Source organism: Phasianus colchicus, chromosome 6, assembly GCF_987193195.1.
Source record: "Phasianus colchicus chromosome 6, bPhaCol1.hap1.1, whole genome shotgun sequence".
Lineage (NCBI taxonomy): Eukaryota > Metazoa > Chordata > Aves > Galliformes > Phasianidae > Phasianus > Phasianus colchicus.
The window spans coordinates 21,291,921-21,315,153 of NC_143441.1; the positions used below are offsets into that span (position 1 = coordinate 21,291,921).

Consider the following 23,233-nt stretch of genomic DNA (forward strand, 5'->3'; position numbering starts at 1 on the left):
AGAAAGACATGGCCTATTTGGAAAGATGTGTTATAGCTGTTCAGACTTCATGAAAACCTTACAGAATTCTGGTGTAAGTAGCTGTACAAGCTCATTTGTCAGTAAATAAACAAACCTAGAATTCTTAGTGTGCTATGATATACATAAGGTTTGTGACGGACCAAAGCCCTGTTCTTCTATATTATCTGTTCAAGCATAACATAATTTTGGTTTATAAATACATCACAGCAAAAGTGGACAGTAGAAGGATGGCAGCACTCGCATAAAAACTTTAAAACACTGGGAATCACAGATGGATGACTTTGCAGACTGATTCTACTGTGTTTTGATCACATAAGGTAGTAAATGAGTGACTTAGTCAGGTTGTATCAATAAACCTGAAGCAAAATGGATGCAAGTGGACATGTTATAAACAAGCACGCTCAGAATTTCAAGATTTATGCCTGTTTTTGGCCTAAAAGTGCACATATTTTTGCAGATATGTTGAAATCCTCAGTGTGTGATTTGGAAAACCATTTTTACATGCAAGAATAAAAGTCTACATTAAATGCCATTAATGATCAGAAGTGCAAGTGAGACATGTGATTTCTTATTTAAAATACTAGAAGATATTTTAGTATTAACTTGAAATATATTAAGAGCTTCATCCATCATCCACCTGAAACTCAGAGAAGCTCCTGTCCCACCTTTGCTATTTAAAACTAATGTATTCACAGCACATCTCCTAGGTTTTTTAATGTTTAAGCTGTGCAACGGTGAAGTCATAACTTTCAAAAAGATTAGACAAAGACTGAACTAATATTTGCATTTCTGCTTAACTGATCTTATTTGTCTAAGCTCAAAAAATGTCTTTTTCTGTTTATGACCTTTTTCTACTGTGAATTATGTTAAGTGATGAGAGAATATGCGTGTACTTAAAGGGATAAAGGGAAAGAACTACATGGAAGGTTTTTATCAAATGTCTTGCTAGCAATTGGAATGAGAAGAAGAAACTATCAGCACTGAAATTAATGGTTGTCTTTTTATGGGTGTTAAGGCATTAGGACTGTCTTCTCTGTCATGCTAGTCATAGTAAGAAAAACAATTGCATAAGTCAAACTAGATTCAGGGGTATTCTAGCAAATAAAGGAAATATGGTAGTGTAACCCCATTTCCAGTACCATTGTAGATAATGTTATCTAAACAGTCAGCAGCAAAAGAGAAACTCATTAGGTTTCATGTTTAAAATTTCATTAGAATGAATAAATTCACTGCATCCAAAGCAGAGGCAGAGAAGTGGTCTCAGCAGGAAAAAAAAAAAAATCTCCCTTGATACTCCATTTCTTCCTTACAGCAGGCTCAGCATTCAAGGAGCTGAATAATTTCACCCAGAGCTGAGGTCATTGAGCTAAATTTTCTGCCCTTATACAAAGTCATTGTAGGGTAATTCTGACAAAGCCAGTTAACTTAGGCCAGTGGAAAAAAAAAAACAACAAAAAACAAAACAGTTGAAAAGAGGATGGATCTGTCACAGGAACAGATAAAGATGCTCAGCAACACACAAAAAATACCATGTATTTTATAGTATGGATTTTTTCACAGAATATCAGATGGGGCAGTAAGATTAAGGGAAACCTATCTTCCCTTCTGATTTAAATACTACCTAGCAAATTCTCTCTTCTTAGCAGAGAATATTGTTTTTCCCTCATATATAAGCAGCAACAGTTCAAATCAAGTTTAGCACTTCAAGTGTGCAAGTTCTATATCATGGAGTAGAATAGGAGTTCCATACCTAATGACAGTTGCTCTGTGTCTAGATAAAATACACCTAGCATTAATTCTGTGCAGTGGGCTGCTAAGTGGCAGGGTAGCCTTATATCACCATGGGCTTAAATTTCATTGGGGCAACTCTGAATCTCTGCGGTGCTCAGATGTTCAAGCCTTCTCCATGATATCCTATCTGTCTGTTGAGATAAAATGGCTGCTTTCTCTTACTCCAAAACCCTGAATTTATCTGTTGCTCTCTCTCTCCAGTTTGCTTCTCCTCACTTTTGTTATCTATGTGAAGAGTACAATGAGATTTCCTGCATTTCCTTTTCTTCTTTCCAAGCACTGCTGATGATATTTCCATATTCTTTGCTCTTCTGCCTTGCTCAATTCCTTTCTGCCTTCTTCTGCAAGAGTTTGGAGAAACAGCAGCAGCAAACTGTTCCCAACACTGGTTCAGCTGGTCTGGAAGAAGACAGTATGAATTCATAACTTCCCCACGTTGTAGGCATAACATCTAGACTGAGGATAGGGTAGATGTAAGGGGTTTATTGCATAGCTGTAGGTAATAAATGCTAAGAGGCCAGGCATTAATGTGGCTAATTTAACATGTGATCATGCTGCTTTCGTCTTCTGGGAGTTTTGCAGGGGACCAGGCATTGAGTTCTTACTGATTTTCAGGAAATTGGTCTGACTTTCCCAGGACCTTTGAAAATATCTGTTATTATTTAGGCAAGTCTTAAAATTTTACCAGCTCCAATTCAAGGATTTGTTGCTTTACTTATGATTTACCTGAGAGACTGGGATACAGCACACATGAACTAGTCAGTCACAGTTAAGTGCTGGGACATCAATGGAAAGATAGCTGTAGCAAAATAGCGTGTTCTTATCTCTTCTATTCCTCTATCACCATCAAAATATTTCCTCTCACTACATTTCATAAGGATTTCTCACCTGACATGAATTTTGTCACTAATATTATTTGTGGTGTTCTGTGTTCCAGTCCCTCTGTAGAATTCACCAACAAAATAGCAAAAAAATGATTCAAGCCTGAATGTCACTACTTGTTCATACCTTTTTGCACTGCATAGTCTGCACTGGTCGCAGTTTCAAGTGCTACTGCCATTAATTGACCAGCCCAACTTGTCTGTGTAAACTGAGTTTCATACTGCAGTGGTGATGTTCTCAGGATCGACACATCTGATGATGAAGAAAATGCCTTTCATCTGCTCGTTGTCAGCAGAATAGTGCGAGAGAGTGATTTAAAACTGTGCTAATATGGTTTTAAATTATAAGCTCTCAATTCTGACTTTTGCTTTTTTAAAAATGCCAAGTGTACATGTGTTTCTTTTAGTCTTCAGAATTTTTTTCAGAAAATCTTTTTCTACCTTTGCTTCAAGTATTAGTTACCCTCGCATCTGATATCTGGGAAAGGAGTTCAGAAATGTTTGCATCTTCAATAACTTATCAGAAAATGTGTAAAAATACTCAAAGGCAACATGCTCCACTGTTACTTGTAGACTTACGATGACAGTGTGTATCAAACACTCAACACATATCTAGGCAGCAGCTAAAGTTCAGCTACTCAACTTTAACCTCCAAGAGGAGGTCAACAGGAAAAGGGAAGCATGTTACAGCTCACACTGATGTTAAGTGAGATCCTTCAATGGGGCTTGAACTCCTACTCAAGATATCAGCAACCGGTATGAGTGCCTTGGAATGCAAATCGAGCTTGTTACAAAGCATTGGAGGAGTCATAAAAGTTCTACATCAAAGATGCAGATACCGCCTGAGTTTTATCCAAGAGATATTTCACCACCTATCCAACACCAGCTTCCAATCTGAGACAATGGCAGGGAATACTTTGAACTATGTCTCGTTATGGGGCATGCAGAATGCTATTGATTAGTTTTCCTCTAGCTTCAGAAATGTGTTATCATTCTTTGTTCCATTAAATCAGCACCAGAAATGTGAGATTTTGAAACAAAAGCTCTGTGAAATGCTCTCGGAGATGAAAATCCTCCATTTTTATTGAATGGTCTTTCATTTGGGATCTTTTCTATATTGGTAAAAACAAAGGAACCTCACTTTGGAGCCTTACCAGACAAAATCACAACATCTACAATTTTACTGGCTGTAAGATGCCTTGAACTTTAGAGACTAATTTTGAACATTATAGATATGAAATGCTCCATCTTCAAGTATGGCAAAAAAAAAAAAAAAAATTCAAGGGCACATGAGAGAGAATAACAATAACAAAAATCCCCAGTATTTGTTGATCATTGCTTAAAGTTCAAAGCGCATGAAAGGGAGCAACCAGCAAAGGTCCACAGGGGATCACATTTTATTCATCTCTAAATGAGGGGGAAGAATGTACCAAGGAAGTGAAGAAATCCAGATAAATTGAGGGGAAATGGAGCAATAAAATTCAAAACAATGATAATTTACATAAACTCAGGTGTTTTACAGTTGGTGGATGAATGAAAGAGAACCTAAAACCACACAACAAAAGGCACAGGGAAGATATAAAAGGAGTATGGGACAATGGTTTTCATGGCATTGGCCACGTAGACTTTAATTTCTAAAACAAGACTGATGAAAACAAGTAGTATCTTAAAGCCTCCCAGTCACCAGTTTGGATATCTTTGTATTGTTCCTATGATAAAGGATAGAGAAGGGGTATGCAGCTCAAATCTGTTTTCTCTCTTAACTTCTGGAAGGTTTTAAGATACTACACTGCAGAAAGTGGTGCAGAAATGCAGACAAACAGAAGAGCAGCACAAGTCATGTGGAAAGAACTGTACCTTCATTCTTGTTTTTCAACTGTTATTTTTTCTTGCATGTTCTCCTTGCACTGTTTTTTGCTGAGATGAATTTACTCATCAAGCCATGCTGACCACCCTTTAATGAAAGCTGTGCTGCCATCACCTCGCAGTCTGAGCTGAACAAACTGTGCAACAGCGATTCTGACCCTATGACAAATTTGTTCTCACTCAAGGGTGGTGTTTTATATGGTGCTGTTGTTTCCTGGTGAATCTGCGTGCTCTGCTCCTTCTGCAATATTCATTAACACAAGTCACTTGTACAGTAAATATTTATTTAACTTTAAGATTTATATAGTGTCTTTCCCTACAGCATCTAGGTGGTATTTGCAGAAATTAAAAACATAAGTTATATGAAGCTTTCAATAATGTTTTGCATTAAACTGCTACTGTTGTCAGAAATAAATCAGCCATATTGTCATGAAATGAAATAAACCTAACAAAACCCAAACAAGCAGAAGTACAAAATCAATCAACCAAAAGCTAACCATATAAATGTGGCTTGCATAAATACAAGCAAGTGAGATTGGCTATCAGCTGCATCTCCAAAATACCTAGACATGAATGAAAGCAGGCATCATTTATCTGCGTTGATTGCTCCTGTTTGCCATGCAGGGCTTCCTATCTGACCCGAACACTAGCTGGAAGCCATATTGCTAACATTATTTGTAGGCAAATGTGCATTTGCCAGTGTAAGAGGTGAGTAATCTTGATGGCTTCGAGGTTTAGGAATGTGAAAGATGAGTATTTTTCTCCAGCAGCAAAGGCAGCTCAAGGGGCTCCAGCTCTTGCCTTAACCTCCTTGTTCATTTCCTCCTTTGTCTCTCTGTTCATCACCCCATCAGCTGCAAAAGAGCAACTATTAGTGCTGCTTTGCTATGTGCCTAATTGTGAGTTATTCTAGACTGAATTCTTCCAAAAGCACTGTTAACAAATTAAATCAGAAAGAACAAGTCGTTGCACTGACATGGGTTTGGACGCAACCTCACAGCTAAAACAGCACTACTGAGAGACCACTGACCTCTGGGAAAGCTCTTCAGTCAGTGAGAAAGTTCATGTAACCACACACTCAGCTAGGGAGCATTGCTCATCTCTGGGGATGGGCTTTTCTTGAGACCCTTTGGACCCTTGGGAAAATGCTCCCAAGGTCCCCAAAAGCCTGGAGCTGACTCTGTTCACTACAGTTGTTCATCCATAGAGCTGCCTATGTAGTGCTATTTTAATCACTGTGCTCAACCCTTTCTGTGTTGGGCTGCAATGCTCAATACACTGTATGGCAGAACACATAGCCGACAAACTTGATATATCCAAGCTGCAGTAAACAATTGGTTTGCTCTTTTCACGCAATGTTTCTAAGGGTTTTCTTTATCGATGGCTATCTCCCTTAGTAAGATCTACGAGAAGGAGTCTGAATCTGCTGCAGTGCTTCAAGTGAGCTGCTCCCTTTGAAAGGCAGTCAGTTTGTGAGGTGTCTACAATGAAAAGCCACGTACTCCAAAATGCTGGCCAGTCTTAGATCACCTTCTGTTCCACAGTCTATGTTCCCTTTTTACTGTTTCACCACCTGATGACCTAAGTTCTGAAGTGCAGTGGATTAAGTTTGGTTTTCATTTGCACCCTGTCACAGAAATAATGTTACCCAGCTGCAGAAGGGAGCAGAAATGAATCCAGTGTGGTTTTCCTTGCCTATCAGTCCTGCAGCCATGCTTCTCTCTGCTTGCATTAAGTGAGATTTATTTCTCCCTTTGTGAAGAATCAGTGGCTTGACTTATGATGTTACTTAGCATAACGGTGCTGATGCCAGGACCATCTCTTATTACAGCGATTCGGTAACAGATGCAGATATAAATAAATATACCTTAGAACAGCATTTTCCCATATTTCTCCTTTTAGTACCATATTGTGCTTTTAAAAACATCCTTTACAGCTCCTTGCTAAAGAAACCCATCTGCGTCATTTGCCCCTTTAAAGAGCATCTCTGGTAGAACAGATTTCACAGGCAGCGTACTGAGAGTTTCATAGGAAATTGGATTTTTTTCCACACTTTGTTGTACAAAAGGTTAAAATATATTTCTGTTTGATCGTGCACACCTCAAAGATGTCCCCTGCAGGCTCTGTCTGTTGACAGTTAACATGGGTTTAAAGAATGCTCTCTAGGCCATTTTGCAGTGAGAAAGTACTAAGTCTTACATGGAAATGCAAACAAAACCTTTAAAGCTTTTGATCTTCTTGGGGACTCGATGAAATCTCGTGAGCAAATTGAAGGATTACATGCAACAGCAAATATGTACAAGTATAACAAATTAACTGTAAATGATATAACTAATCTAAAATGGAAGTATAAGATATTGGTGTCTCATGGCAACATTTGAACTTTGCTTCGCTAAAACTCAAGCATATTTTAAAAGAAATGGTAAATGACTATTGACTACAAATATTCATTCAAATGCAAAAGAGAATTGCTCTGGGGTTTCTTTTCCTTTAATCTCCTCGTGATTTGATCTAAGCACATCCTTCTAACCTTAATGCAGCGGGGCAGGAGGGACAAGCTGTGAAATTCATACTGCTAATCCCCTGAGGACTTTCTAATCAGACAACAGCCACTAGAGAGACAGTTTCCTAAAGGTCTTTTGTTTCTCCTCATGTAAAGAACACAGAGAGCAGGTATGCTGCTGCGCATGGTACACTGGGACTTTGGCATGGTAAAACAGTAAGGCTTTGAAAGGCAGTGGGATTACCATATCTTCTTGTACTAATTGTCATTCAAAAAAGTGACCTATAAATTTCCCCCTGCTTTGAGCAGGGCTGGTGTGGTGACCTGGTCAACCCAGGTTCAAGTGTCATTGATTGGATGATGATGGACAAGGAAGAGTCCTTTGCCAGACATGAATCTACTTGACATTTCACTCATCAAGCACCTTGGGTTTATTTTCGAAATCAGACTTTTCTCTTGCTTCGCTTACAGTTCAGCAACAGTGGCATGCACAGGCACATCATCACGTTTGCATCTGGTCACAGCTCTGGGCAGCAGGGGTAAAGGAAGAAAAGGCAATGGATAATTTTCACTGCACCTAACTTTTAAATGAATGGGGTGAGCAGCAGCCAGGACTGAAGCACTGAGAAGCTCACATCATTAAGGACTTCAAAAGAGGAGGACTGCAAAGCTTCTCCTGCAGCACCATCAACTAATTTGTCATTCCTGTGGGAATGCTTCTGTTTGGAACGCTAGAAAATAATTCATAGTCATGATAAGAGTTTGTGAGAAAAGTCCAAATGGTCATCTATATCAGCCCCTTTTGAAGTTTAATATCTCAATTCATGAAATGGGAAGTGTCCTTTACACAAGCAACTATGTAAAGGATCTTGAGTGGAAAGTTGTGTCTTTTACTACTCTTGTGTTTACAGATAGGATTATTTATCCTTGTTCCTTATTGAAATCAAGCAATCAAACCTTGCAAATTTGCAATTTAATTATTACCACAGCCTGAATCACTTAGCAGATACTAGGTATTACGGATTTGCTTGGACACAAATTTTTGCACCCGTTTTTCCAGTTAAATAGGTATAACCCTGAGTGTGAACTCAGAAGGAATTCATATTAACACTGAACACTGTGTTTTGACCACGTATTAAAAATGTGCCATTTGAACTGTCCCAAAAATACACTACGTCTTCCACCCCATCAGAAGCGTAGTTTTATTAGGAAAAATATTCATTTCAGTGTGAATATCTCACGATAAGGAAAGGGAATGGACTGCAGTGCTCCTACTGAAGAGACCATGCCCATCTGGCCACTTCAGCCTAAAATGCTGGCATCACCGGTGCAGCGTGTGTGGCCCAACCCGAGGGCTGGAGCACAGCCTCAGCTCAGGGGAAACAGAGCACTGCTGCTTATCAGGGATGACTCTGTCGTATCAGTGGGGCAAAGCTCCTCAGATCTCACAGCCTTTCAGCACTGATTTGCCCTGTCAGGATGATGGGTTTATCTGGAAGCTGCCCGTGGCTGGCAGGGACAGATAGCGAGGGTCCGGCACACTCAGACCCAGCTCCCTCCCTTCCATGCAACCATCAGGACTGAGACCACCATGTGCTATCTCTTCCAGCAGTGATAGTGCTGTGGTAGGCAGAACACAATGGCATCGAGGCCCCGTGCTCATACGATGTACTGAATACAGTTGGGCCAAATTGGCAAAAAAATATTTTTGTCCTCTACAAAAATTGGTTTTGGTCCAGCTGCATAAATTGATGAATTCCTACCAAGTTTGGTGATTTATTTATTTTTATTTCAGAACAGTCAAGACATTTTTTCTTCTGTTTAAGCATACTGTGGATTAATACAGAAAGATGGTTTAATCCTTTCCCCTCTTAACACTGATGTCTAAATGAAACACCTTTGTAATACAGTTCTGACTCCTTTTTATACTTCGTATTTTTCAAGGTTGAAGGATGCCACCTCACAAAGAAAACACAAAGCACTTTTGAGCTATGCCATATTTTTACTCAGCTTGCAGACTCTAAAATCAGTTGTCTCAATTTTATTAATGAGAATACTCACACGTGCTCTTTCTACTAACATGACATGGTAAGGAAAATCTCCTTGAGATAAGTGAATGATTGTGACTTTGGAAGAATGCAGAAAAACAGTGTTGGTGGCAGTGCTGAGCTGATACAGATTGATATAGGTATGGCATGATGGAAAAGCAATCCAGCAGGTGTTGGCATTGTGATTTAATTGCATATCTTTGCAGGTGAAAGAGAGACAATGTGAGTTCCTGGCACACAGCAACCATGCCAAGCTAACAGAAATCTCCTAAAAATGTCTGAGCATGGTCATACATTCAAGAAATGTTTTGGTGTTGCACTGAAGGACGTGGTTTAGTGGGGAAATATTGATGGCAGGTGGACGGTTGGACTGGATGATCTTGCAGCAATCTGGGTACCCTAGAGTACAGGTGAGCCGTTATCAAAGATCTGCAGGTGCATTTTATGAGAACAAGCTGTGTTCACCTTATGCAGGTAACAGAAGTTCTCTGTGGGGCAGCTGAGGCTGCCTGTGTGCAGCATTGTGTCTGGTGCCTGGGTTCCCTGGTGGGAGCTGAGCACAGCCCTTTCTCAGATTGATCATTTTCAGGACTATCTTAAGTACTTAATATCTCTTACATCTTTATCCCTCTCAGATCTGGACAAAACCAGATGAGGGTGGGTGAGCTCATAGAAGGGGGAGGACGGACAGACAGACTGACAGGGGACTGACCAGGGAGCAAACTGACAGAATGACAACCTACTCCTCATACTGATAAGCCATGCTGTACTTTGGTGTCCCTGATGATTACCTTCCTCAGCTTCCCTTGCTGCTCACATGTTGTTATACAGAAGAGTGACCAAACCCAAATGTAGTTTAAAATTCAGACTGAATTTACTGCTATGAGTGTCTATAACTCAGAAAAAGTGTCGTTTCCTGTAGTACTGTGTAAATATTGGCCACAGCGAAAAAAAAAAAAAAGGAAAACTGCAGAGCAGACCTAGCTGAAGGCAAAGAAGACTTTGTATGCAATTATATTGGCTTGTATTAAAACTAAAACATTTTTCTTGAGAACACATTTTTATTCGTACATTTTAAAGAAATTCTGGCATGAAAAGCTATGATTAGAAATGCATAAAGAGCAAAGCACAGGCCTGGAAGGTACACATCACCACACAGACAGCTTGCTCTTTGTCCCCCTGCCCTCAAAGCCAGCTTGTGGAATGGCACTGCAACCTGACTGCTTCTCTCCAAAATTCCGCAAGTGCAGCTAATAAAAAGCCAAGAATTTCCCATTTTTGGTTATGAAAAAGAAGTTTCCAAGATTGGAACCACCGATAAACTGAATAGCCCCTCTCTAAATTGCCTTGTTACTTCCATCTTCTTCCCAGAGCTCTGAGTACAATAAAATATTTATATGCACCCTGGCAACAGTCCAGCTTAGAAATATTATACAGCTGGGCTATTGATTTCAGTGTGTGTGGAATAAACATCTGCCAATGTGGGCAAAGGAGCCAGAAGTGAGACCCAAAATTCTAATACCTGGAATGTCTGTTTTAAATATGTCTGAGAAATCTCAATTAATTCGCTTCTCTTTCTTTCTCTCTTTCTTTTAATCACAGCTTTAATAAATGCTCTTATTCTCATTTAAAATCTCTGCTGAGTGATTTGGTCCATGCTGAAGGCTGTCCACGTGTGAAAGAAGGAAGCAATCCTGCTGAAACCTGCTACATGGTTTTCCACAATCACAACCACTGATACACTTTAGATTTGGGTGATGCTAGGCAGCTCTTTCTCCTTGGTTGTCTCCTTTCCATTGTAGCATAAATGTTCTGGAACACATTCCACTGTCTAATCTGAGAACATAAAGTGTTGTCTACAACAAAAGAGATTTTTAACTGTGAGAAAACCCAAAAAATCTCAGCATCATCTACAAATGAAGCCCAGAAACATGCTAAGTAAAAAAAACCCAAAAACTTCCATAGCAAGTTTGATCTTAAATTCATGTTGGGAAAATGCGTAAGAATTCTCATGCAAATGAAAAGAAATGATTCTCAGGATTGTTTGCTTTCTTTTCTTTTTCTTCTTTCTTTTCTTTTCTTTCCTTTTTTTTTTTTTTTTTTTTTCTGAGTAAGTAGCATCTCTATAAGCTTTGAAAGGGAAATTTATCTGGAGGAAAAATTATTTTTGCCAAAATGATTAAGTATATGGGGAGATTACTGTCAGAACAGAAGAACTGCAAACTTTCTTGGTTAAAATCTGTATTGATTAAGTTCCTGTGAAAATATTAATAGGACAAAGCCATAAACACATTTTCTATTCCACAATGCAATAAAAAAATAAATCAAATATATCAACATAACATTATGGGTAACTGTAAATTTCAGTCAGATCTGATGACACAATAAATTTCTTGCAGAAGAGAAAAATGAGGACATTATATTTAGGAAGCATGTACTTCCTAATGTTGCATTTTGCGTTCATTCTAAAGAATTTATTTTCTGGAAGGATTCAGAAGTATTTTGTGGAAATGTAAATTAGGCATAAAATGGTGAAATGTCTTTTTTTTAGGGCCTTTCTCAGCAGCTGTGTATGTGCCACAAGGCGTAAGACGTGTTGCTCTCCATTAAGAGTGAAAGCAGAACAAAGCAGAGGACAAGAGATGCAAAGGGAAGGAGGTGTATAAAAGATTTGTCATTGCCCTTGGTGTAAAATAACAAAGCCAGCTCTTCCATCAGATGAACAGCAGCATAAACTTCCCCTTCCCCTGCAAGTCAGGATCTTTGTGCATAGTCCAACTTCCCAACAACACTAAATGGTGCTTTGTTCCTCCTTTTAGGAACCACCATTTAAAGAATTATCAGAATTATTACAGAATCAACAACTTCAGTCAAACCTTTAGGCACCCGCTGATTTGTGTAAGAATGTGTATTTGGCCCCACATGAAATGCAGAGATGTGCCACTTATTTGTACTTCTACTCTGAATCACACAGCTTTTATCTGATTGGAATCAATGCACCAAAAATACGCTATTCATCTGAGTTACTACTTAACATGGTAGTTTCTAGCAGAATCAACAGTCTTATCACTGTTTGTACTGGTGTGTAAACACTCAGGGACTGTATCTCTTGAGCACTACTACAGAATGTGATAGTGAAGTGCCTGTTATTTAGATATCATTTTTTAATCACTATGTTACATGGAAAGGCTGCTCACAGCTCAGCAAGCGAGTGCCTTTTTCATTAGGAAGGTTTTGTTTGATTTGCAGCCCTTCTGAGAAGAGCTTCCCAAGGCAGGATATGGACCACGATCACTTGTGAGACTGTTTACCCTTCTTTCATCTCAGGAAACCACCAAAGATAATGGACAACCAATAATTTGAACACGAGAAATTAAAGTACTTGAAACATTTGGATCTTGGGGGAGGTGATAAAGCTCCATTTCTCCTTCACATTTTTATCTGATTTAGAAGAGGAACAGTTGCGATGCTGGGAAGAGCAATATTTATTTCAATTAAGTTTCAGCTCAGCTCAGTGAATTCGGCACAGGGTAAAGACAATTTGTCTACATATTAACAAAGGAAAGGTGCATCCAGTACACCCTGGCTGCTGTAATCATACCTTATTTGTAAAGGTAGAGCAGTTTTTAGAAGAATTTAAGCACTGGCATTCAAGAAGGAAGGGCATTTCTCCAACATCATGTTCAGCTCAGACCGATTGTTCCATTGAAAAACTGCTCCTTCTCTGGGACTGAAAAAACACTGAAGACCTAAATGCCATTATAACTCTCTTTCAGCAGAGCATGTAAACATAACCACCTGGCAAAGAAGGCCATGGGCAAGGGGCTATCTTCCAGCCCTCCATGCTCACTAGTGGCAGACAAGGACATGCACTTTGGTCCTCACCTGGGGCTGTGCCTCTCACGGGGTGCTGGGCACAGTTCTATGTCTTGGTTTAGCCATCCGATGGGACATCACGACAAATGGGAGTTGCCAATATCCCAGCACACTGAAAATACACAGAATTAGTCAATCAGAAGAAAAAAAAGAGGTTGTGCTGTTGCCGATTATTTCAGCATTGATTAACTAATATTAAATAGTTCCTTTAATAGTTCCTTTCAGATAAAAAAATCAGTTTTTCATAGAATCAAAGAATCATATAATAAATAAGATTGGAAAAGATCATTAAGATGACCTAGTCCAACCATCCACCTATCACCAGTATTGCCCATTAAATCATGTCCCTCAGTGTCACATCTACGTGTTTCTTGAACACCTCTATGGACAGACCACCTCCTCGGGCAGCCAGTTCCAGTGCTCTACAACTCTTTTGGAGAAGTTTTTTCTAATATCCAACCTCATTGCAGACTAAACATAACCAGTTTTTCATTAGTGTGTTGATGATTAAAAAGAAACAGCTTTTAGCACTGTTTGTGATACTCTAGAAACAAACATTCATTGAGCTGAAATTTTCTTCACATAGAATGTATTTATGGAAGAAACACATACTTAACATGTTTGTGCTCAGTTCGTTGGAAACTGTTCAGAAACAGTTTGTTCTAAAAATATTACCAAACTACATTGGCAAAAGTTACTGGAAAGCTGGATTATTTGCCTCAAGAGCTGAGGTATGCAAACTGAAGTCACCAGGAGCAATATAAATCTTGAATGCTGAGTTATTCAGAGCACTTTCGATATCTCTTCGCCAGAATTTTTCTGCCTCTGAATTGTGCTGTTTGCTTCCTGCCATCCTGAAATGTCTCTCTGGATTGTGTAGTCTGTGACTGCACAAATACACCCAACAGGAATTTGTATTTATAAAGGAGACTGCAATGTCCTCTGGGAGATGCAAAGGATGGGAGATTAAAGAATGAACTGTACTCATACTTCAATTCTTTTGAAGGAATTGGACAATTGAGAGCTGTGTTATTTTTAAAATAACTGTGTTATTTTTAAAAGATAAATCTAAATTCAACACGGCAAAAGAGATTTCCTACAGCACTGCGCATTCTAACAGCAAAAATTAGGATTGAGGTGATATAAAGATAAAAAAAAAAAAAAAATTATGCAGCTGTGATTGTGGATAAATCTTGCTCTGATTCTGTCAGTACACAAGCATTTTGCTAGGTGCACCCTGATTAAGTGCTGTTGTAAGAAAATAAAAATAAAGAAATCATTAAAAATGTGTTGTATCCGTTCAAATCAAGGCCTCAGTAATCAACTTCAGACCCCCAAGGTCACTTGGTCAGCTTGTGATTACAGCAGCAACTTCAGTGCTTGGTATTGTCCTGCGGCTGTGGCAGGTCAATGGAAAAATGTTCTTTAAACACCATAAGCATCTGATTGTGCAATACCTAAATCAGTGTCATTGATTATTCACAGTGCTGGACTGCTCAAAGCTGGGGAAGTAATTAGGGCTTTTTGTGTGGATTATCCACTGAGAAAAGGTCAAATAACTACAAACAGTGCCAGAAAACAGGAGTCACCAAGGACCTCAGCCTCCGTGATCAGTTAAGAAATGCTAAAGCAGGGTTTGATAATGATGTGCTTATGCCAGGTTCTACAGAATTTGATCATTCTGTCATAGAAATCCAATGAAGAATGAGTGATGGCTACTTTTTCCTTTGAAGCTTGCTTTGGGTCCCTGATGCCCGTCAAACAAGTTTGTCAGTAAAACTTGACTGAGAAGAATTTAAAAGGCAGTTTTTGTTCCAAGGGGAAACACGGATATATATATATATGTCTGTGTGTATGTGTGTAAGTAAATCACTGCCTACTCATTTTAGACACATAGTTTTTAATTCAGATCCAAATACTTATTTTGTTCTATTTCTGCTGAAAAATCTGCCTTCACTGATGGGCCGTGCTGTACTCACTCACAGATCCCTTACTGGAATATCTTCCTTCTTTCCTTCCCAAATGGAGAGTATGTACAAAGAACAGCCTTCTGCTAATGACTTTTCCCCTACTGAAATGTGAGAAGCAATAAAAGAAGTCCTCAGTTTTGTAACAGCATCTCCAACGTTTGCTGAGTTTACAGGGATGCCGCTACTTAGCAACACCTTGTAAATTTAATTGCCAAACCAGGGTGTACAAAGCATTCCAGTTCCATATGGGAGCCATTCCTTACAGACCTCCGTCCCTGGGAGCTCCTCATGTTGTAAATCTCTCCCCCCTCCTTCCGTCTCTGAATTGCACTAACACTTCGGATGATTAGGGCTGTGGCAGCGATCAACATTTTCTCCCAGTCATTCCTTTCCATTGATCATTTAAATGAGGGATTATTCTGTTTTCCCATTTTAGCCCAGGGATCAATTGCTGAAAACAATAGATGGAATTTTGTTCAGAAAATTGGTGCATCACAAGGAATGCATAAAGACTGTCGTTGTCTGTGTGCAGGGGAAAATAGCTTCAAGTTTCTCAGGTCAGTGGAGAAAGTCGGTGAAAGAGGACGTGCAGAAAAATAAAAAGTGAAAAAAAGAAACTGACTGTCAACAGTATGTAGATTTGACCATGTAAAGGCAAGGTCATATAATTTCTGCAGTGAAAATGCAGGAAGGGAAAGCAGGACAGAGGTATTCAGATGGAAGTGTCAGGGCATTTCAGAGCCCTCTTGCTTTGCTATGGATGAGTGTTTGAATGTGCAGTGAACCTTTAGGGTCTTTATTTTTAATGGAAATCTTATGGTGCTGGCAAGGGAAGACCCACAAGCCTGGGACAGGCTGAGCAGTTGGGTCACCTTGTAGGATGCGGTGGACAAAGAGAAATGAATAGTTCCCTTTGCTCTCCAAGCATCTAAGGATAGGCCTTTGGGCAGTTAGTTAGACTTATGGCTTTGGCAAAAAAAAGAGAACTTGTCCTGTTACAGGCAGCATTCTTAAAGCCAGTAGGGTGGTCCATCTTCATTAAAATGTCTGCTTAAATATTGCTTTCTGGAAAATTTCCATGTCACTTTCATCTAAGGATCCCCATTGAACTCAAACATCAATGATGTAGAATAAACATTTCATTGCCACAAATGAAGTGAGGCTCTGCATTGTCAGCTAGAACTGCCACTCAATTATCGCACATGTATAATAAATTTCCCAGTGCAACTCATTTGCCTTTACTGATCTTAACATTTTTTACAGTTCTATCTTCATCACAGATCAGGGTTTGCAGGTACTCATCTTCAAAGAGCTGCATGAGGACAGATGGAGGCAGGCTGGAGGGCCAGAGCCATAGCAGAGGCCCCGTCCCATGTTAATTCACACATGTGGCAGGGACCCATGGCCCCCCAGCAGGCTTTCTATTCCAGAATGAATTTAGAATCTGCTCTGTTCTATAGGCAGTTCTGGGATTAGCAGACTTTTGTCTATTTTACATGTCACACTGATAGGGAGCTTTTAGTATGGCCATTTTGTCATCCATACACAACAAAAGGGATTATAGTTCTGCAGTTGCTGTTATTTTAGTTAGTAAAATTAGAAGTATTGCTTAACACTTTCATCAGATTTTTAAATTTTATTTCCCACTATGGTTATACAGTAAAATGTTATTGTAATATATTGTAAGTTAAGGTATATATCTCTCCTATCAACAGCTGCATTCTGATTAGTAGACCAGTAAGCTTTCTTGCTGTGAATTTCACGTGTACAGTTGTGTTGAGGTGTAATATATCACTGCAACATTTTTAAACTTGGAGCAATAACGTATTCAATTAGGTTGGAAATAAAACATCTAGTTTTTCTTACAATAAATCTTTTACTAACCCTGCTACATCACATGTACAACAAGGAAATAATACATGTCATTCAGACTAAGGGTTATTGTAGACTGCTGAGGGAGACATGGAGTTCTGGAGGTTTCATCAGTCCTGTGAAATTCTGCAACATGGTAAGTGTACAAATTAGAAAAGGATGTAATATGTAGCTAATGACACCTCTTGGGATAGTCTCTGAGCCCATATTTACTGTTATGATCAGTAGTTTCATTTAAGCTGCAGGAGTTGAAAAGTTATACTAAAGTAGAGTGAAAACACCTCTGAGTTCATTAGATGTGGTTGTAATTTAAGCTCAGAAGGCATTTCTTTTCTTCTCTGTCATTCTTCATGTTACTGAAAATATAGTGCCAGAGTTCCCAATAAAAGCATTATACATGATCACATACCTACAGTCCCTGCAAAACACGTTTACACCTCAACATCTGCAGCAGTGCCACAGTCTGAGCAGCATCCTAATTCACCCCAGATGTCTCTTTAAAGGAAATACTGTAGTAGGGCTACTGTTTGTCATACTTTCTGGGTATTGCCTTTATTACTTTGAAAGCCTTTGATTTTTCAAGTGTCACAGAAATCTGCAGTCTTTTTCTTTCTTACTTTCTTTTTTTTTCCTTTCTCTGTGGAGGGAAAGCCTATATTATGTGTTTAAATATGAATAGAGATTTTTGTGATATTAATCCCTGGAAATGCCAGTTGTTGACTGTACATCAACCCCTATCCATCAGCTGCACTGCATAACAAGGATTTCATTACAGGCAGGCTCAGTGAAGCAGAGGGCTGAGCACCAGCACATACTCTCAAGACGGTGTTGCACTGACTATTGCTAAGAATGCTCTCATAGAATGCCAGAGCTCTTTATCCACTTCAGATAGAGTTTAACCAGTTCAGAAGTGTGCCAGATGACTTGCACTGTTTGGTGATGCTCACTTCACAGCCAGGACTGTGATGAATGAGACTGTTTTAGTAGGTCCCCAAACATCTCTCCCTTTCATATAGGATGGCATGGACAAGAGGCTCAGCAGCCTTCCCAGTATTGCTGGACATGGGAGATGAGCCAAACAGATCTGTAGGGATCTATAGGACTGTAAGTGGAAAAAGGACCGAAAACAAAGCATGTTCCTGGAGAAGAGATTTCCCAGGATCAGAACTTTAAAGACATGTAGGTTTAACCAGTCATATTTACATCTGCACAGATCTGACTCATGTTATAATTACTTTAGAGCTCTATCCCACAGTCCATAGGGTCCATGGTCAACATCAGGCCACCTCAAAATCACGGAATGGTTGAGGTCGGGAGAGATGTCTGGAGATCATCTAATCCAATCTTCTTGTTCAGAACTGGATCAGGTGGAGTAGGTTCCTCACAGAATCACAGAACTGTAGGGGTTGGAAGGGACCTCAGGATATCACCTCGTTCAACCCCCCTGATAAAGCAGATTCCCTACAGCAGGTTATACAGGAAATCTTCCAGGCAGGTGTTGAATATCTCCAGAGGAGACTCCACAATATCTCTGGGCAGCTTGTTCAGTGTTCTGTCATGTTCACAGTAAAGAAGTTTTTTCTCATGTTCGTATGTAACTTCCTGTGTTCCGGTTTGTGTCTATTGCCCCTTGTTCTGGTGCTGGGCACCACTGAAAAGAACATGGCCCCATTCTCTTGACACTTGCCCTTTAGATATTTATAAGCAATAAGATTCCACCTCAGTCTTCTTTTCTCCAGGTAGAACAGACCCAGATCTCTCAGTCTTTCCTCATAATGGAGATGTTCCAGGTCCCTCTGTGGCCCTCCGCTGGGCTGTCTCCAGAACTTTCTTGAACCAGGGAGCTCAGAAATGGACACGATACTTGAGATATGGCTTTACTAGGGCAGAGTAGAGGGGAAGGATCGCCTCCCTCAGCCTGCTGGCCACTCTTCTTTTGATGCATCCCAGGATATCATTGGCCTCCTGAGCCACAAAAGCATGCTGCTGGTTCACAGTCAACCTGTTGACCGCCAGGACAACCAAGTCCTTTTCTGCAGAACTACTCTCCAGTAGGTCAGCCCCCAGCATGTACAGATGCATGAGGTTATTATTCTCCAGGTGTAGGACTCCACACTTGCCCAGCCCAGGACACACCACTCCAGGTGTGGTCTTACCAGTGTTGAGTAGAAAGGAGGGATCTTCTCACTTGTCCTGCTGGCAATGATCTTCCTAATGCAACCCAGGATGCTGTTGGCCCCAGCGTACATTTTTGGCTCATGTTCAGCTTGGTGTCCTCTGAGACCCTGAGGTCCTCTTCATCGAAGCTGCTTTATGGCTGGTTGGCCCTCAGCATGTGTGGTGTTATTGGTCCCAGGTGCAGGAATTGCACTTCCTCTGGCAGAATCGCAGGACTTTGCACTTCCCCTCCAGATGCATCCTTCTAAGCCTAGCAGTTCAGGGTTTCCAGTCCACCTCATGGCTCACTTCTCTAGTCTGTACTTTATCAGTTTGTGGTTCTTGCAAACATATTTCTCTGATACTTTGGCAATACTTAAGATGTGTGTTACATAAATGCACTCATCTTTGTTCTGTGCATGCTATAGCATTTGGTCATCTCAGAGAACAACAGTAATATTTTAATTAATAGATGATATATGTGAAATATATGTAGAATTAGGGACTGTGTGAATGTGAAACCTGTGACCTCCTTGGGACAAAGAACATGCAAAGCTACAATATATATTTAAAACATGTAGATTTAAAAAAAATCCTTCTAGACTCATTTTTAACTGTCTTCTTCCACAGAGAACAAAGAACTAATCCATGCAAGGCATTAGCAAAAGCAGTGCATTTGGTAATTTTATGTACAATTTAAAAGTTGTGTAAAATTTCACAGCATTGTTCACTGTTCACTTTTTAATTTGAAAAATCACAGATGCTAAAATCAAAACTGTATGAGTGGATGAAAAAGTGAATGCAATGATTGCACCAAAATACCACGGAGGAAGTTCTTTATTTCTTTCCAGTGTAACACCTCTCAGTGGGGTATTTCTAAAGGCTCATGGTTTGAATTTCATGGAATGCAATCAAGAGAGAAGACAAGGGGAGGAAACAATCAGAGAAAGTGGCTGAGCTGACAGTGCAGTTTCTTTGCAGTGACAACCACATGTATTCATAAATATTTTACAAGTGCAGCTTTCATACTGGTAAATTTAACTGCCACGTTAACGCAGCCTGCGAGTTTATAACCTGGACATTTGCATGTTGTGAATGTCCAGTATTCTGCAGATGATGACAAGGAAAAGGTTTGTATTTTGAAGGTTTCCCTCCTGTAGAGTGCTTTCTAACTGTAAGACTGTGTTATATGGCAGCTGTTCTTCTTGTATAGTACTACGAGTCATCAATTACTAATTCTGCTGAAAGATGTCACATATATACACTTGATGACATATTCCATGCTGTCCAAGAATGGGGCAGAATATTTTCATATCCAAGAACACCACAGAATCATCTCAGGAGAGCTGCAGAAAAAGCTGCATGCTTTTTACATTTGTTATGTTTTGCTTTAACACTACACAGCTTCTAAAATGAAAATGATGAAAATAAATGTCCTAATCAGAGCCAATTATGACCAATATGACTGCTGCTAACAATCAGAAATATTATCAAGATTACAAATGACACTGTTCAGCATTAAGATTGCTTTCTACAAGTCAACATTAAAATTAGTGGTCATTTGGAAAGCTCAGATGTTTCAGCAATGGATCTTTCCACTTATTTGGATAAAATAGAAAAAGAATGACAAGTAGCATTCTAAAAAGAAGATGACATTGCTTAAGGGCAGACCAGAGCTGAAAAAATGTACATGGTCTGGAAATACGTGATGTCCATCCAACTACACTGGACTTGGAGAGGGCAAATGCCATGATCACTCCATAGAGCAGAGGTGCTTTGTATTGAATTCCTTCGTCTACCTTCTGGACTCTGACATTATAATGACAGAAATGAGGAAAAAGTCAAGGGGAAAGCAATAAAATTTCTAAGCTGCTGTGAAATCTGATTTGCCCTGATCCTATATTGAAACTTCTTTTAATCTTTCTCGTGAATTACACGTTTGGCTGCAAAACCAGCCCCATCTCACTTGCTGTCATGTCAAGACAGCACTAAGCCAGAGGCAGAGGATGTGGTTTGATTAAGTTTGTCTTACCAGCAGCCTCTGCTGATGGCAGTTTGAAGAACTTTTGAGGAGAACTTTTCCATCTCTAACATATTCCTCAAGCAAAGTCAATGAGCACAGTACCAGTCCCTATATGCGTGTCTCTCCACAAGCTAAAGGGAATTTATCCTCATGGACAAATGCTTCTAAAAACCAATCTGCCAGCAAGGCTAACAGCTGGCTCCTTGTGTGTTTTCTTCTAGAATCCAATCCAACAGATATGCACCAGTCTGATCAGTACTATAGCGAGTGGTGAGGTGGTGCTTGTTAGGGGAAATCACATTTTTCAGCTAAACAAGATACATACTACAAAATTCTTCTTTTTCACTTTTGTACACACCAACCACATTTCTCTGCAGGCAACTACAACCAAAATCACTTTGGATTTGCTTGTATAGATGACTTTCATCTGAAAAGTAAAATCCAACAAAGTGCAGATCCTTCTTTCAATTGTTTCTAACAAGAGGAATAGAAGCAGTCAGGTGTTTGCTACAGTAACTCAGGGAAATTGCTTTAAAACTGATTGAATCAATTTCCCTTTATCTTGTTACCTCCAATCTGAGCAATTTTAAAGAATTCTAGACAAGAAACTGCAATCCATGACTGACATTATATCCATACATTGCTCTCTTTTTTTCTGTTCCCAAAGTTCTGTAGCATGTCCTGCAGGGCTGAACCTAACAAGACAGGGATGGGTCCCCAGAGGCTCTAGAGCATCCCTGCATGTGGGAATGTGAATTTCAGCAGTTCCCTGTAAGAGGAACTTTCATTGTCCACTTTGCACTGCAGGTATCTCTGTTTAATTGCTTGTCTTCTAGGTGTAAGAACAAAAGATTGTAAAACATATTTAGTGCTTGCTGTCTTACAAATGCAATTAGATACAGCTGTTAGGAGGCAGTGAGCAATCCACAGGTCTTCCATTAACACATGCTTATGTCAAGTACTCCCTAAGTGTGCTGATGAGTTAAAAAACAGAAAGGTAAAAAAATATAAAAATATGTAGCATGTTCTTTATCCACCTTGTCTTCTGTGCCTAGCCTTTCAAAAATGGGACTTCTTAGCAGATAGGACACATTCACGAATATATTTCTGTGTCATTTAAATGACGATTAAAATATTGCATTGGTGCTCTACTGTCAGCCTCTTGAAGAGCATGTCCCCAAATATTCCAGGAGGGGAGGAGAAATGCTGTAGCTGAATGGCCTTCCCAATCCCCCCAGAATATCCTCCTGCTCTGTATTTTTTTTCTAAAATCTCTTAGAAAACCTTTCTGGATTTGATTTATTTTTCATCCCAGTCACAGAGAGATACAGGCAATAAGCAATACGCCCTCTGCTTGCTCCTTTCCAATCTTGTATGCAGAGTTATTAATCTTCATAATGTTTCTCAGACAGGTCTTTGTTCCCTAATGACTCCAGGCACACCTTTGGGCATATTGGTAGGCAAAAACCCTGGTGTTTCTCAGGACAGACTTCCCATAGTTTAGTTTATGAACCAAGTTCTGAATGTTTACGTAGGCACCGATTCAAATTTGGACCTAAACGTTTAAAAGTAGCAGGCAGCCTCTGGTTTCAGTGTTGCATTGTTTTAGATGTGTTTTAGGCACTTAAGATCTTAAGTTCTGCTATAATTCAATGTCACTAAAGTTGCTTAAGTTCATTTTTAAAGTCAAACTTAGTCATGCCAATCATTTACACTAAAGATGTACATGAATCAATGCTAAATCCTTTTTAAAATGGTACAGATATAAATACAGGCCATGCTGCCAATCTCCAGACTTCTAGTGATTTTGTTTTTCAGAAAAATACCTTCCAAATGTGTCACTGCATTATAAATAAGCCATATAATTTACAATAACATATATCACTAAGGTCTAATGCATCATTGCATCAGATGGCCATTACTCAAGGTCAGCTAGTTGTTTGTATGAATTTACAAGGTTTCTCTTCCTCTTCTGAAGTACAAATATTGGTCTCTGATAAAGAAGAAGCAAAATGTGTCTGGGGAGTAAAGATTGGTTCAAAATGATGTGAATAGTTCAGTGTTACCCAAGGAGCTTATGGTGTCCATTTAAAGAAGATCAAATGACTGCAGAATGATTGTCCTATAAGCTTTGATTCAAAACAGTGATTTTGCATCTAGAAGTAAAGTTGTGCTAAATAAAAAGCAGACTTGGAGAAGATTTTAAAACACATAACATTGAAAAA

General features: G+C 39.4%; 1 long non-coding RNA gene across 2 annotated transcripts in view; it reads right to left on the bottom strand.

The window, feature by feature from the left end:
• Window positions 1–23,233, bottom strand: part of LOC149917482 (uncharacterized) — a 71,705-nt gene that overhangs the window by 34,344 nt on the left and 14,128 nt on the right. For both annotated transcript variants that reach the window (XR_016467741.1, XR_016467740.1), the window contains exon 2: window positions 12,996–13,098. This is a non-coding gene — a long non-coding RNA (uncharacterized LOC149917482). The remainder of the gene's footprint in view (window positions 1–12,995; window positions 13,099–23,233) is intronic.